Source organism: Quercus lobata, chromosome 4 (genome assembly GCF_001633185.2).
Source record: "Quercus lobata isolate SW786 chromosome 4, ValleyOak3.0 Primary Assembly, whole genome shotgun sequence".
Lineage (NCBI taxonomy): Eukaryota > Viridiplantae > Streptophyta > Magnoliopsida > Fagales > Fagaceae > Quercus > Quercus lobata.
This window is the reverse complement of record NC_044907.1, coordinates 60,715,734-60,731,695: the sequence shown is the minus strand read 5'-3', so window position 1 is coordinate 60,731,695 and position 15,962 is coordinate 60,715,734. Positions and strand designations below refer to the sequence as shown.

Sequence of the window (15,962 nt, the reverse complement as noted above, 5' to 3'; positions counted from 1 at the left end):
AATGGGATTATTTGTGTGGGTAGGATCAAAAGCAATTTGTGGAAGATTTGAGATTGAGTGCAAGTGGTGGAAAGGACTGCAGCTTGGTTTGGGTTAGGGTTGGGATTCTTTGCGAAATGGGTGGCTTTAAGAGGGTTCAATATCATGAAGAAATTGACAGAAGTAGAAGTGAACAGTCATGCCTATACAATTTGCTTTCTAACTGGAAACAAAAATTCAAAATTTTCTCAAACTCGGTAGCTACAAGAAGCTCGGCAAAACCGGAGAATATAATTAGCCCAAGACAATACCATTTCGCACATATACTTGAAGTAAATCAATAAAACAAATTAGACATGCAAATTGTTGAGTATCATATCATGTCAATTAGCCCTCTTCCTCTTCTTTGACTTCTTTGCACGAGATTTTACTTATGTCTTTGATATATTTGTAGGCGGTTTCTGCTTCTTGCTTTGATGCCTTGTAGGCACTAGCTTCTCATTGTCATCCTCCCCAGCGGAGAGGGTATCACTAGCAGACTCTTCTTCATCAGAACTGAGTACCAACTCTTCTACAACATCTTCATCCACAGCTACCGTGTTGTGCTCTTCCATCTTTCTCTTCTTTTTCTTCTGCTTGATTTCTTTAGGCTTCTTGGTCCTGCGAATCAATAGTAGAATGATAAATAACAATACCACCAAAGAATAAAAAATGCAGGAGAGTCAGATGAACATACTTGGAATCACCTCCCGGTAACCAGGAAGAATTAAAGACAGAAGCACCTTCCTCGTTCCAGGCATCATCCACTTCATCACTTTCTGATATCTTTTTCCCGAAGACAGATGAGTGCTCACCAACAAGAACACTGAGAAACAACATGCACATTAGAAAATTTCAACCTAAAACAAGCAATCATGAATATAATAAAGCCTACTAAACAACATAATGATAAACCTGGATTCCGTCAACATATCATTTCTTTGCTGTGCTCTTTGGCGTAGGGTTAAGACATACTGTGACAAAGGGCTAGCCTCTGACTTCTTTTCATCCTATGAAAAGACATAATGTTTTTCAGTTTCTCTGAGGCATTAAACTTAAAGAAAACAAAGCATTCAAGAAATCCAAGGCAACAAACTTATACCACAAATATCTTAATAACAGCTCAATTCATTGAATTGCAATTTTCAATCATGGAGAGCCCTTTATTAAATATTAATTAACCATTGTGTTAAAACCCCAAAGGTGGCATTACTCAACAGCTGATGAGCTCAAAAAACATAAATCAAAGGCCATATACATAAAAGACCTGTGTAGTAGATCATAAATACATACATACATACATACATACATACATACATACATTATATATATATATATATATATATAAACCAAACAACTTTCACTCTTGACAGTTGACTCATAAGTAACCAAAAAAAGCTTCCAACTTGTTTCTACCAATTCAAACCACATGTTAGCCAAATCAAACTAAAATGATGAAATAATAAAAGTCGCCAATATTAGAAAACTTAACAATCTGATCAACTAAAGCATTGTTGGTATTGCAACCCATCAAGATCCAGAGAAACTCATAACATACAGTACTCAGGCCATCCTAAAAAAAAAAAAAAAAAAATCAAATGCAGAAGGCAACATATAATCTATACAAATGATAAAATTCAGCAAAAAGAATGGGATCAGAAATGTTTGCAAACCTCAAGAAAAGACATTGCTGCCAGATCATTCGGGAGAAAAGAAATAGGCATACACCTTTCATTTGTAAACTCAGAACTAGCCTCAATCTGAGATGTGGAAGAGCATTCGTTAGTTATGTGTACTACAAGCTTTGCTACTTGTAGAAGAAGAATTCATCTAAAAAGAAAACAGAGATATAACAAGAGCATAAACATTTTTCAGCAATCCACTTTTTCAAACTCTAAAGATCAGATGGAGCACAGGAAATTACAAGTCTGATAGATATCCATTAGTTACATGCACCACTAGCTTTGCTTCATGTAACAGTGTAACAGATAAATTCATTCACATATAAAATAGACAAAATAAATGAGATTAAATTTTTTTTCAAGCATTCCACTTTGACACTCTATAAGATAAGGAGGAAGATATCTGTTGACCACTCTAATCAATTACCTGATGGATAAGCTGCCTCATTTCTTTCCTGAACCGCTCGACATTGGTAGATTTACAAAAGCTACGCAACCGGACTAGTGGGATAAAAGACAGTTCAAAGAATGCAACCGAATAGCTCCATTGAGCTAAATGTTCAGGTAGCTCTACAGCCACAGAAAATACACATGCCTCCTGAAATGCCCGTGTCTTCAGGGTTGGCTTGCTTACCTGGAGTAGAAAATTTTCCAAATTCACATCAGCAATAAAGCTGTAAAGCACAATTGACACAAACAAAAATATCCACGCATAGAAGTACCTTGAGTATAGTACGCAAATCAACAGCTTTGCCAACACCTCCGGTGGGGTGCCTATTTAGTTCTTTCATTTCCAGCATGTCCAAAAGAAGCATAGAAACAGGCATGAATGTACTGGTAGCAGCAGCAATTCGGTTAAGCGTTTTAACGCACCTCAATCTAAGGGGAAAGTATCTCATAGTTGGAACCAGACGTGCTACCCCAGAAATTATTTGGGTCAGAGGATAAGCAGGGGGACTAAAGTCAGCTTCTGAGCTGTGGGCGCATATAGCTCCGGTCCAAAGTTCAAGGCAGTTAATGAATTTCCACTCATATACCTTTCGGAATGCCTCCTATAGAACACAGCTAAAAATCAGAGAAGTGAAGTATTTGGAAAACACAACCAACAGTGTCTCAAGAAAGTACTAAATATGATTCAACCATTGTAAAATGGTACAGCATCAGGTAATTTTAAGGCAATGGACAAAAATGATAAGATTGCAAATTTGCAGCTTTAACACAAGATTATAAATGCAGTCTCAATAGTGCCAAGAGGGAAAACTTTGAGGGAAAGTTCTGGACAAAATTTACTCCCAGAATGACAAAAACTTTAGCACTATCATCTCTAAGTTTGATAGATAATGAGAGGTACACGATAAATGGAATCATTTAAATCTATCAGAATATCAGACCTACAAGATGAGATATTAAAAGAGAACCCCCGTTGAAATCATTTTTAGATGGTGACAAATAATACCTTAGTTTTTGTATTAAGCGCATCCCGTAAAATCATTGCCAATTGCCGAATGAAAACAAAGGCATGTTGATATGCAGTAGGAACATCCACACCAAAAAGGTCAATGACACAATTTCCCAGAAACTGGAGATGTTGTAATTTCACTGCATTTATACACTGGCAGTTCAATACATAGGCTTTATATATCCCTCTAAAGCATTCATCCAAGCAATCAGATCCTAGCCGGATACATAACTCTCTTAAAAATAAAAATGAGACAACTGGTAGGGCACCACCATCAGTAGCCCAAAAGTGAAGTGCAACCTGAAAAAGTCAAACATAAAAATTAGTTCCATGTGTACCAATTGAAGAAAATTAAAAATAAGTAAAAGACTTGGAACTATTGAGACCACAAACTACATCAAAATAGCATGACTATGCATGTAGTCCACATTCTGTACAGCGCCCAAAACCACAAACTGTTTCTTTTTTTAATTGATAAATGATCAGTGATTTTAACAGAGAAACCATTTACAGTTGCAACCTCAAAGCACATGTGGTTCAGGTCAGGGTCCAGGACCACAAACTGCACTGCACTGCATATGCATCAGATTTACAGGATAGACGGAGACCTTAAACCACCTCTGGCAGTGTGGTAAAGATGAATCATCAGGTATATATTGAATTCAAGAAATGAAGGAGAGAACTACGATACCTTAATGTACTTCCTTAAGAGACTTGGAAAAGCAGCCAAAAATATGGAAGAATATTTGAGCCGCCGTAAAGTAAATGATATCATTTCCATATCGGTCATTTGGTTCAAAACGTGTAAGGCATTTCCAAGGTATGACTTCACTAAGTGGTTGTAGTTCTTCCAGTGTTTTGTGTTCATGAGATCCATTATGGTCTCTTTCTTCCCACCAGAACGAGGGAGCTTCAACAATTTTCGTAGTATTGCATCCATTTCACTTAAAACAAACAACATTATTTTATTAAACACACTACTTGACATAATACTGAACTTTGTTGAAGAATTATCCCCGCCATCATCACCATAGTGGCAAGCAGTCCTGAATGCTCTTGTAAGAGAACGAACTGCAATAATGTTTCCTTTTTCTGGTACTGAATTACACCAGGAATCAACCATTGCAGTAGTTATAACATTTTTTTATGGTTTCTCTTTTTCCTCTGCAACACGATGCCTGCCAATTTCATCGTCACCTTGTAAATCTGCATCTTCCACATCAGTAGCAGCATCTTCGACATCAGTAGTGACATCTTCCTGCACAAAAGTGCAACAGGTTTCATAAAAATCTTCTATTAAGAGCACCCATTGAAATCATGATAAAATTCAAGGTATTTTGTACACACATCAATATCCTCATCATTAAATTGTAGAAGCTCCTTGTCATGCTCTTTCAAAAACTCATAGAATTCTGGGTCCTGCAAAAAACACTTGTTAATGACTGATTGACTTCACCACTAAAGCTGTAACAGCATTAAAATAAAAATTCCACAAGGTAAATTATCAAGTATCAACCAAATTCTGATTTCCCAATTGAATGAATAACCATTTTAAATACATTAACCCAGAAGCTCATATCCCTCCTAGCTACATTGTATTGAACCCTCATCCATTCGATAATCAAGCAACCAAACCATAATGTACTTCATGGTAAGGATACCCCCACTTCACTTATCAACAAATAGAAATGGAAACCCTATGTTAAAGGAAGAAAACAAAAAATTTAGAGATTGAGTGAAAAGAGTGGAAGCAAGGGTTTACATGGTTTGGCTTGATGACCTACGTCACAATAGAAAGCCCTTATTGAAACATTTTTAATATTTTGAATTGTGTATTACAACGCAAGAACTCAATATAAGGTGCATATACACACAATAGTTGACTTATAGGAGCTATTAATACTGCGTGAAGCAAAGATAATTGATATGTATGGATTTGGGGCATGATAAAGGGTCATAACTAAGGTAAATACACGGTAAAAACGTGGAGTGCAGATACATTTAGTCATATATATAGCATGTGCATATACTAACACCCAACCGCATGAATTTTCCTGGACATTCAGCAGCCATAGCAAAATTCTTTTTGACTGTGTTTCATAATTAGCATACCAAAATTAAGCATTAACGTTTGAAATATCTAATACTCTACAAGAAAATATCAATTATCAAGATAACAAAAATATTGGTCAAAAGACATTGTTGGTCCCTAAACTTTTGCTCATAAGTGATTTTAGCCACACTTTTAGTCCCTAACAAATTTAAAACAATCGCTTTTAGTTCCTAAAAAACTAAAAAGTGATCAATTTTGGTCCCTAACTCCCTCTAGAGTGATGACTAAAATTGCTCTTGTGCTAAACTTTAAAAAGTACCAGTGCATTTAAGGCAAAATTTATATATATATAAATATATATACACACGTATGTATGTATGTATGTATGTACCTTGTCCTTAAGTCTTTCTAGTTGACTCTTATGCTCTTTGGCTTGACTCTGAGATTTGAAGGTTTGCTGCTTTTGGTTTCTTCTTTCTCCTCTTCATCACTCATTTCATTATCCAAACTCTTCACTGAGATTAACCAAAAAATAAAAAAGCAGCATAAATCAGCATAAGCCTGGTCACTAGTGACAACTAAACAAACATGAAATAAAAATAAAAATTATAAATAAAAAAAATAATAAAAAAAACCTCTGCCTTTTGTGCCCATAGTTAACGATGGATAAAGGAGTTATTCTGCAAAGGATAAAGAAAGAAATAACAGTTAGCTAAGGGTATAGAATTACATAATATGACACTAAAAGTCACTGCTTTTCTTTGTATACGAGCCAAATTTCTACTCAGATTATCACGCACTGCTACAACAAAGCTTGTTAGAATCAAACTTTCCATAGCATAAAAATAAAAAAAATAAAAAAAACAAAAACAAAAAATGGATGCTTATTTTGGGTCAATCAAAACGAATTCATATGGTCATCAAGATCTCAATAAAGGCCATATGAAGTTTCAACAGCATTGGAAACAACGAAAAGTCACGGGGCATAAATTGAAAGAGCCAAAATCTCAGTGAGACATTGAACCGAACTGGTAGTGGGCGCATCAGGAACATGTAATTTAGTATACAGTATTATTATGACTTGTAAATTCTTAACACCACTAATCAGAAAGTTTAACAAACATTTTGCATAAATTGATATCAGTTAAATATTTTAGTTCAAGAAAAACGAATTCCTACGGTCTTATTCAAGAGAGAGGTAATCATAAGAACATGAGAGAGCCCAAAATCTCAGTGAGACATTGAGTCGAACAGGTGTGTGCATAAATTACATGTAATTTAGTTCATAACATTATTATTGACTTCTAAACACCACTAACTAATCAGAAACTTTTAATAAACATTTTGCATGAAATTGATAAAAAGTTAAAGAGGCAAACGTAGAAGCAAGCAGCAAAATCAATATACACACAGCGAATCACTTTTTTTCTGGGTACGAGTCTGTACAAGTGCGAACAGAGAAAAATGGGTTTTCATAATTTATACAAAATGATATGTTTCTGGAAGGCACGAGTGCGAACGCTATGTTCAATGTGCAACCGACACTACACTACGTAGGTACCTGTGCGGGTGAGGCGTGGGTCGGTCCTAGAAACGGCGGCAGTAGCGCGAGGAGTTAACGACCAACTCGGTCTCTAATCACCTCGAGAGAGAAGATAAAAATGAGTAACGTTTTAGGGTTCAAGTGGGGTCTACCAATTTAGGGAACTAATTGGTAAGTTTTAAACCTCTTAAAAAAAAAAAAAAAAATTTGGTAAGTTTTAAAAAGCCTCAACAATATAATTTCACTCATTAAATGTATGACTAAAAAACATACAAAATTTCAATTGCAAACCTAGCATTAATAATAGGATCTTTGGACCTGCTAGACAAGCTTCCATCACCAAACAGGCATGATCTCTGTATTGAAAATTTTAAAGGCTTCAACTTAGTTGACATTAACCTAATTCTCAAAGGTGTTAACTGTGTTTTACCATTTTTTTAAATTATTAAATGTCAAGTTGGGTTAGCAAAAAAAATCAACTCAACCCACAACTCATTTTAACAACCTAGGTCACTATCATCGAGTTATTATAGAGAGTCAAGGACACACATTTTACCACAACTTGTACATTTATTAATTTGTAATTGGATTACTTGGTGAAAAGTAATTCAATCATCTTTTAACACGTATGCAAGATGTGGCAGAATGTATAGCAAAGTTTATGTCAATAGATTTTTTCTAGGTCATCAAGTTAGGTTGGTTTCATATGGTTAGTGAGTTGCATGCCGCTTATTTGTTAGACATGGGGCTGGCTCAACAATTTGGGGGTCTAAAGCGAAAATTTTAAGTGGGCTTTTTTATAATTAAATATTTATTAAATTTTTTTATTTTTTATTTAAAATCTATTTTCTTGCTTTTTGAGATGTAAAATTACTAATTAAGTTTTTGTTTTTAAGCTTCTCTAACATTTCTTTTTCAATTAATAATATGGCTAATTCACTTAATTTTAGTATATTTTAAACAAGATTTTATTAATTGGTATGATAAAGTAAAAGAGACTATTCATGCTAGTGGATGGGTTTGGGGCTGTTTAGTACATAATTTTAAACACATGTTTTCAGTTTTCAAACAACATTACACGTATTTTCACACATTTTTTCACCTACACGTATTTCCAAAAAAACTGAAAACTGTTATTTAAACACACGTACCAAACGGGCCCTTAGTGCCTTAGGAAAGTTAGTTTTAGCATGTGGGGCTGTGGGGCTGTGGGTCATGTGGCTGTGTGTGCTAGTATGTTATGGGCAATGTGCTACTACTATCAGCTGTGTGTGGCGTTTTGCAGTGTATTGTGGGGCCTTTTGTTTTTTTCCCTTTTTATTTTTTGTATTTTAGGATACAATAGTGCCTTTTTAATGCATTCTATTGACCAATAAAATGACTTAATTTTTTTAATTAAAAATATAGATAAATAATACATACATACATATGTACACACACACATATATATATATAAACAAACAGAGGCCTTATTTTATTTGGGGGCCTTAGGTGATTAGATCGCTTGCTTTTATGCTTCAGCCAACCTCGCTAGACAACGAGGAAGGGAAATTTGAACACTTAATATCCTTGTTAGAAATGCAAGGAGATGCCAAGTGTATTTTATATCTAGTTACAATTTCTTTTGAAAAAGGTGCATGTGTACATTTCTTTATATCTCACTTAGAAAAGTCTTTCATCATTTATTCAAAAAATATATTAAATAATCGATATATAAATACATAAAATTATTTTACTTAAAGTTATTGTTTTAGGCCTCAAATCTTATTTGAGCCCCCAACGGTCTTGATGAGTTTTTTTTTTTTTTTTTTTTTTTTTTTTTTTTTTTTTTTTTGAGAATCTGTCTTGATGAGTTGAATGCACTTTTTTTTTCTTTCTTTTTTTGCTGAATTAATGCACATTTCTAATCCAGCCCTCTTTGTACTAACACAAAGCGTCCAATTTACTTTCTTTTATTTTCTTTTTTGGGATCGGTTTTTTCCTTTAAGAAAATAATTTTGAGGACATTTTTTAAAATAAATTTAAAGTTAATGAAAAGAAGAAAAAGGAAAAGGAAAGAACTACTTCTTTTAGTTTTACTTTTTAAGATAGCTTTATCTTTTTCCCCATTCAATGTAGCCTCAAAACAAAAGGAAATACCCACTTCTTTTATTTTATACCAACGTGGTCTCCAAAATAAATGACAACTTTTCCTATTTAGTCTATTACTTGTTACCCAGAGACTTACCCCTACTTTAAAATTTTTTTATAAAAACATAATATTTCAATTATAGTACATCCCAACGTACTATATATATAAATTTATATATATATATATATATATATATTGTGGGGCGCAAATGATTTATGGGCCAGGCCCCTCTACCCAGGGAGAGTCCAAAGGCCCAGGCCGAGGAGGATTATGGCCCAAGTTCAACGAAATAGCCTTTGGGTACCGCCGAGGGTAGTTCAGTCCTCGGTAGACCCACAGTACCTCCAAAGGGAAGGGTAAAAACGGTATAGGACTGGAACATGGAAGAAAGATCTAAAATATCCAGGGAAAGCTGCTGTTATTGCCATTTAATGTTCTGAACCCGACAGAGCCGCATTCTTTGGCTTTTACAACCATCCCCAACGACTTTGAGTATGGACTGATGGGACAAGTATCAATCTTGGAAAGTTTAACCCTACGCGTGGACGAAGGACAGTGGACGCGAGCTAGTATAAAAGGAAGAGTAAGTAATCTATAGAGGGGGTTGGGAAAAATGGCCAGAAACCAGAGCCTCCCAGCCCACCTCCAGGAGAAAGACTCCAGGGGTGTAGAAAAGCTTAAGTTCATACGAACACCGCGAAAAACCCACCGCCTATCGAACAAGGCCTAGCCTTTCAAACCCACGCTCTACAAATGATATTGTTAGGGGCCTTTTCACGTGCGAACCCGACACTGTTACGGTCCGTCACGAATCGCGTCCTTACATATATATATATACACACACACACACACATATATATATATATATATCTAATGGATTTGTCTTTTTTTTTCTTTTTCTTTTTTTTTAAATGTTATGCCCTAAAATCACTTGTTATGACTGTTGGGGAAAAAAACATGGATGTTTATTTAAAAACATTTGTAATCAGACTGCGATTTTTTTTTTTTTTTTTTTTTGAGAAAACAAATATTAAAATTTTTCTATATTGTGAGTTTCCGAAAAATGATTTCATGGTTATAATTAAATTATCTTATCCATCTTTTCTAAATTTTTTGATAAACACTTCAGTGGACAAAATAAGATTAATGACATCAAGTTTTCACATGATTTTCAGTAACTTTTTCGAGAAAGTTAGAATGATCTCCTATATAAATCAAAAAAGAACAATTTTTTTTTTATATCTCTAACTTTCTTTTAATTTGTCAATAGTGAATGCATTATACCTATGAATTTCAAATGACTTATTAAAGAGAAAGCATTGTAGATAAAAAGTTGTATCTTTATTAGCTATACAACCATTCAATACATGAATAACATAACATGAACCACAAAGGTTGACAATCATATTTATTTTCTCATTATATATCTAATATTTTTCTAACTAAAACACTAATTAATGTTCCCAAATAGAAAATTTTAAAACAAGAATACAAATAAAAAAAACTAGTTGCTAACCCGTGCGATGCACGGGAAAGCTACCAATTTTTTCCAAATGATGTGACATTAGGTTTTGGAATTCAGCATTGATTCTCTGGTAGCACATTCTTAATTTTCAATTTCATTTATTTGATGTCTTCCACTAAATATTGAATGCATTCATTATATTTAAAAAACGTTGAAGTTTAGATATTGTTTTTGAATTCCTCTTGATTTTAAAGACACAACTATTGAATCTGAACAACATACCAATGCAAATATTAATCACTTAAAATTCAAAATAAATTATTTAAACATGATAAGTTACAATTCAAATTAAGTCTCATGAGTTTTTTAAATGTAAACAGAATACTACAATATTTAGAAATGAAATGTATATAGACAAACAGTTAACGCTATGCTAAAAGAAATCCTCAAATAACTAAATATAAGAGTTTAATTCCTCTATGTTTCAATTTAAAACCAAATTGTGCATAAAAGCAACAAAATTTCCTTTGTTCCAATACATTTTTAGTATCAAAATCACAAATTCTTTAAAACCAAATTGTGTAATGGATATTGCAATGCCATAAAGCTTGGATGAGTTCCATTTATACGTTGCAATCCTAAACTTCGATTCTCAACAATAATATCTCTATTAGAACTTTCAATATTAAAATCTCCAACAATAAGAGCAGCTATCTCAAACGTTACAGGTAAGTCATATTGCCTTTCATCAGAATTGCGACTTTGTATTAAACGAATTTTGACATTATGTATATCTGATTCATCAAATCTGTCCCTGACCATTCTAAAACATTTAACCAATTGGTTACACTGGTCTAACATTTCCATCAACCCGGTAACAATATCTGGATTCACATAATTTCTATCATCTTCACGTATAACTGCATCAATTCTATTTTTAACTTCATTATCAGTTTCATAAATATAAAGCTGTGCATACTTAGGTTTTTGGCCATGGACAGGAAGAAGTGATCCAATTCTATGATGAGTTTGACCATTTACACGAAACACATATGGACCAGAACCATTATTCACTGATCTATCAACATTACCCCCCAAAGAAGTGAAAGCAAAGAGAGAGTTGTAGATTCTTATCCCTAGTTGAAAGTTTATTGATCTCTGATCACTATTAATATTGAGTAAGTTTCCAAGAAAGGGTGGAGGTTCTTTCAATAGAGGGAGTTGAACTCTTCCTTCAGAACAGCACAAACTAAACTTCGGTTTTGTAGGCGTTTTTGATTTTACAGTTCTCTCTTCATACCAAAGTTGAGCTCCACAATGCTTACATACTATTGTTGGAGGTCCTAAATCCAATGGTTCCGTAAATTTTCCTATGACAACAAAAACAAAAATTCACTTTTTCTTCCTAATTTTAGAACTTTTTTGGGAGAACTAAAAAATGTAACACTTACGTTGTTTTCTGCTTTCATCATTAATGCTATATTGTCTACGTCGAATACTCCTTTCAAATGGCTCGTCATCTCTTGTTCTTGTTTGGCCTAGGTTACATACTAATTATTAGGTTACATACTAATTATGAGTTTTTTAAAGAAAAATATTTTTTTAATATGTCAATATCATACCCCTTCTATTTCTCTTTCCAGATAAAATTAATCTTCGTCTCAATCTTGCATAGAAAGGAGAGTCCATGCTTGGGGAATAAACTAAAAGCAAAACATTCACAAAATTTTAATTCATAAATATAACTATATAGCAAAAACATATATTGCAAATTAACAGTTAGATGTTATAGAAAGGTGAAAAATTGAAGAAAAATATAACATTCACATACTAACTTCAGAATTAAAAAAACATAAAGATATGATTATTTGATAAAATTTTCAAATTATCTCTACAAACATATTACAAATAAATATACAATAAACAGTACAGAATAAAAGAAATACTGGTAAATACCTGACTTTCCCGGTCTTGTGGTTGTATTACCAAATAAGCAAGATATCAAAATTCTAAATCCCTACCTGCAAAACCAATAGAAGACAATGATAAAAGCAGATTTAAAACAGCAACCATATGAACACTATTTACGAATTCTATCAAACTCTTGTGAGAAGCCAATAACAAAAACATATGTACAACCAACAAACATTATTATTATGTACACATATATACAGCCAACAAAAAAAAAAACAAAAAAACACAAAAAAAAAACTCGACACACACAATGATAGTACTTGATTTTTTTTTTTTTTAATTAAAAAAATAAGGATTGGTATTTGGCACTACTTAGAGGGGGAAAAGCTGGAAAGGAAAGTACAAATGAAAAAAGACGCTTGCTTAAATTTAGCATCATCAATGTGCTCTTAAAGTACCAGCAAACATTTACTTAATAGGGGAAAAAACTGGGAAGCACAATCCCTGAAGTATATATTTGTCTCTCCCTATGTATCTTCCATTACTATGTGCAATAGCCTTCAGCCTAGTATCTATAGGTCAATTTCAAACTTAGAACTGAATTCATTGTGCCTAAAAGAATGTTTCTGCAAGGAATTTACTTTCTGTCCCTAAATAAACATGATGAAAGTGGAAATCCTTGCAATAATGGAATGAAAATCTGATTGACATGCTTCTTCAGGCCATTATAAGAAATGAATACATGGTATTTTATCGGAAAAACAGCCAACAGATTAGTTGACATAGGACAAATTAAATTTGTCCATGTGTGCTTGTAGTGGGTTTAGGATTAGGATTAAATTTTTCTGGAGAGAGATGCGGAGGTCAGGTCTACTGACAATAATTAGTACACAAATCCAATTCAAATGTAAAAGGACTCAATTTCTTAACGAAGATCAAATTTGTCATATAAACGGGAACAAAAATCGTTTACTTAAGAGGGGGAAAAGCTGGAAAGGAAAGTACAAATGAAAAAAGACACTTGCTTAAATTTAGCATCATCGATGTGCTCTTAAAGTACCAGCAAACATTTACTTAAGAGGGGAAAAAACTGGGAAGCACAATCCCTGAAGTATATATTTGTCTCTCCCTATGTATCTTCCATTACTATGTGCAATAGCCTTCAGCCTAGTATCTATAGGTCAATTTCAAACTTAGAACTGAATTCATTGTGCCTAAAAGAATGTTTCTGCAAGGAATTTACTTTCTGTCCCTAAATAAACATGATGAAAGTGGAAATCCTTGCAATAATGATGAAAATATATAACCACATACCAAAAAAATTAAGAACCAAAGGGGGATTATCATAAGAAATAATTGTGCTTCAGAATTTAGAATTTAATTTAGGAAAATCGCTTGAGAATGGATCTGGAAATTAAAAAAAAATTCAAAAAAAAAGACAAAATTATAGAAAAAGCAAAACATAATAAAGAAAAAATAAATAAACTTTGACATTATCTCAGCTTTAAAGTTTTAAACTAAACCGTGCCAGCTCAAAGCTTCCATCAAATTAAATGGACAATTTCAATATTTAATGGTGGAGTACTGAAGAATTCTTCGAAGAATATCTCAATCACAAATTAATAGAAAAATAGCCTTAACTTAAAAACAAAAAACATAAATAAAAAGAAGAAGAAGAAGATGAAAGAAAAAAACAAAGGTGATTTATGAATAGCATACTTGATTATCAAAAGCAAATTCCTAACTTCAAATTAAATGGTTGCATGTTCTCTAACTCAAATTCCTATATCACAACTGCAAATAATTATATAAAATTGATACAAACTATGCATAGACAATCAATAAGCTCTGTTGCTGGTCTTTAGCACTAAGATCTGAATCGCATCATAATCATAACTGCATAATACACATAATTAGATGTCAAGGCTTTCTAGGGCTTCACATATATTTCTTTAGGATCCTCTACAACAATCGTAGCAATGCAAAAGCTTTTTTTTTTAAAAGTACCAAGTGTGAGGAAGTAGAGACAATCAATACTTGCCATAGAGACTACAAACGGAGAAGAGAGAGAAATAGTAGCGTGAGAGGAGCAGGCCTCAGCCAACAAACATCATTATTATGTACACATATATACAGCCAAAACAAAAAAAAACTCTTGACACACAAATATTTGGTACTACAAAAGATGCAACCAAATTTGTGAACAGAACACTACAATATACTATGATAACACAATGTATAAAAGAAAAAATTCAGTATGAACAATGTAATGAATAACTAACCTCAACGTACTCCACACCAATTTCGCTAAGATTATCAGGAAGCAAGCAGATAACGCCACCTCGCTCAGTTTCCACACAAAAACAATTCAATCACTAGTTTTAACACAAAAACATATAACTAAAATTCAAAAAAAAGTTAAATTGATTATCTAAGTGTGTGCACAAAAACTACAATTCAATCAATTATAGAATACAAAATAGGCTGGGGTAAAAAAATAATCTATAGCTCAGTTTCCACACAAATTGAATAGCCGTGAAAAAAAAAAAAAACATACCTAATTGAATAGCTTTCCACTAAACAAATTCAAAACCGTGGCTCAGTTTCCACACAAAAACAATTCAATCACTAATTTTAACACAAAAACATATAACTAAAATTCAAAAAAAAGTTAAATTGATTATCTAAGTGTGTGCACAAAAACTACAATTCTATAATTAGCTCAGTTTCCACACAAATTGAATAGCCGTGAAAAAAAAAAAAAAAAAAAAAAAAAACATACCTACAAATTGAATAGCCATGAAAAAAAAAAAGCATCGTGAAAGTTTTATATATATAGTTATAGAGTCCTAATCTATATAGAGTTCGGATTCAAAAAAAATATATATATATATATATATATATTATAGGTTTATAAGATAATACCTTTGGGCCGGTCTCGACGGGCTAGGTCGGTTGCATTGCCGACCGGCATAGTTGTTGGGCCATGGGCTGGGGAAGAGTGGAAATTGAGCGAATTGGATATGGGTATGGTGGGATCTGTGGCCATGGGCTTGCCGTGGAAAGGAAGAGGCAGAGGATTGGTCTGTTGGGTCGGATCGGTATCGGGCTGTTGGGTGTTGTCGTGGAAAGGGAGAGGCAGAGGATCAGTTTGTTGGGTCGGATCGTTGGGTCTTGCCGTGGAAAAAAAATGGCAGAGAATCGGAGAAGGCATGTCCGGTATCGTGAAAGGATCGTTGGGTCTTGCCGTGGAAAAGAAATAGCAAAGAATCGGAGAAGGCAGGTCCGGTATCGTGAAAGGGAAAGCTATTCGTGTGGTTATGGAGGTCCGGTATTGTGAGTCTTGCCGTGGGTCTTGCCGTGGAAAAGAAATGGCAGAGAATCGGAGAAGGTAGGGCCGGTATCGTGAAAGGGAAAGCTACCGGTATCGTGAAAGGATCGTTGGGTCTTGCCGTGGAAAAGAAATAGCAGAGAATCGGAGAAGGCAGGTCCGGTATCGTGAAAGGGAAAGCTATTCGTGTGGTTATGGAGGTCCGGTATTGTGAGTCTTGCCGTGGGTCTTGCCGTGGAAAAGAAATGGCAGAGAATCGGAGAAGGCAAGTCCGGTATCGTGAAAGGGAAAGCTATTCGTGTGTGGAGGTCCAGTATCGAGAAAGCTACTCGTGTAAGGTATGGTTTTATTTATTTTTTTGTTTTC

At 33.8% G+C, this 15,962-nt stretch overlaps 1 pseudogene; it reads right to left on the bottom strand.

The window, feature by feature from the left end:
• Positions 1-255: 255 nt before the first annotated feature.
• On the bottom strand, positions 256-6,915 carry LOC115983341 (annotated as a pseudogene).
• Positions 6,916-15,962: the final 9,047 nt, after the last annotated feature.